Raw genomic sequence first — 1,972 nt, forward strand, 5'->3', positions numbered from 1 at the left:
AATGTCTCGGTTTCTTCATGGGATTTATCCAAATGCTGCCGAGGGATTAATCCCTCGGGATCTTGAAGTCTAGTTACTTCAACTATTTGAGGAGATTTATCCTCAAGTACGTGGGGACCTTTTCTCTCAACATCTTCCGAATGTGTGATTGCGCTATCACAGTCGGGTCCTCTACGGTCGACTCTCTACTCGACCTAGGATCATCGTGTTGTCCCTTTGGGGCAAACCGGTATACTCCTTGAATGTCGCCCGCTAGGCGTATATTCATGTCTCAATCCACTCGACTTCTTCGAGTAGTGGACCTTCCGCGCTGCCTGTGCATTAGCGCAGCCGCCGGCAGCTGACTCCACAGTGTGATTACTAATCACACTGTGATCTTGTGCAGTTATAATAACGACCGTACCACACGTTAGGCCATCGCACTCACTCGTAGTACATCCACACGCTTGTGGACGCTCCAAGACGTTCATCAGATGGCCATCTGATGAACAAGTGGCAGGCATCTTTACGGATCGATGCTGCCAGCTGATTCTTGGCTCATATTCTCTGAGCCAAGGTAAACCTAGGATGACATCAAATTTTTCATCCAAATCCAGTAGGATGAAATCATCATCGTACTGTAAATCTTTTAACGTGTAGTGAAATTTTACTACCCGTTTCGCGACTGTTATCGATGCTCCTGTCGCTAGACGCACCGTCATCCTCGTTGGAGGGATGTCGCGCTCAACATATTTGAGCCTACGACCCTCTAGTGACTGGCGACGAATAAAGTTATTCGCCGCTCCGCAATCCACTAGGGCTCTAAGTGACAAATCATTTGTCACTTTTAATTTCAAGGTGATGAGGGATACCTCATCACCAGGTGCAGAGACACATAATGATTGTGTATCTGGAGCAACTTTAGTCAAGAGATCTGCAAATTCTCTTGAGGTTGCTGGACAGTAGGGCGTTGCGCTCCTACTGACTCCGACCGTTTTTTGGCGGTCCGCCTCGCTGTTGCGATTTCGCAACAACGTCGGACCCGCGACCGTTGCCTTTTTTAGCATTCGGTCCAACATTACGATCAGTACCTTTCGGTACTGGGCGTGGGGCACTACACTCATGAGCGTAGTGTCCTAACTTTTCGCAGCGATGGTATTTCTGCAATCGCTTATTGTTCGAAAAGCGAGGTCTCTCGCTTTCGACGTAAGAGAGGTCCATGGGTTCTGGACCTCCTATCTCGTGTCGTCTTGGAGGACGATACGATGACAAACTAGCTTGAGCCTGTCTCAAGCTAAAGTCCTCCTGTTCCGCGACGGATATTGCTTCTTCAAGCGTATCCACTTCCAAGCGGAACAGGTGGGTCTTTACGGGACCATCCGTAAGACTTGCATGAACCCCGTAATCAACGTGTGTTCATGGACTTTTTTTTTGTAATACAACTCGCTAAGAATCGTATGTGCTGGGCGTATGCGTGAACATCGCGCTTGCCTTGCTTGAGTTTTTAAAGCTCTGATAGAGATCTGAACTCAGCCCTAGGCGGTTCAAACGTCTGTTTGAGCCAGGCTTTAAAATCCTCTAGCGACCCAAAGACATATGGGTTGCGCAACTTAAGGCCTAGTGCCCAAGTTTTGGCACGACCTGCCAAATTTGATTGAGCGAATGCGACTTCCATTTGCTCGTCGATAATGTGACGTGCCCTTATGGCATCGTCCAACTCGACAAACCATTTTAAGGGGGAGTCTTCCTCTCTTCCCCTATACTTAGAGATGTCAATCTTTAAGGTTTCGAGACGACGCGTATTCGTCATCCCAGGTACAGGGGTCTGTACCTGTTGTAACCTCAACGGTTCTGCCTGTTGAGAGCCTTGCTGATTCAGCAAGGCTACTTTCTCCTTCATCTCGTCAAGTTCATGTTTTATGAAGTTGGCGATGGCTGAATGGAGGTCATCTCTGTTCAAACCGGACAGCATGGCCAGGATGGCATCACTCCT

This window comes from Bremia lactucae (genome assembly GCF_004359215.1).
Source record: "Bremia lactucae strain SF5 chromosome Unknown BlacSF5_NotPlaced_10_SHOA01000002.1_190060bp, whole genome shotgun sequence".
NCBI lineage: Eukaryota > Oomycota > Peronosporomycetes > Peronosporales > Peronosporaceae > Bremia > Bremia lactucae.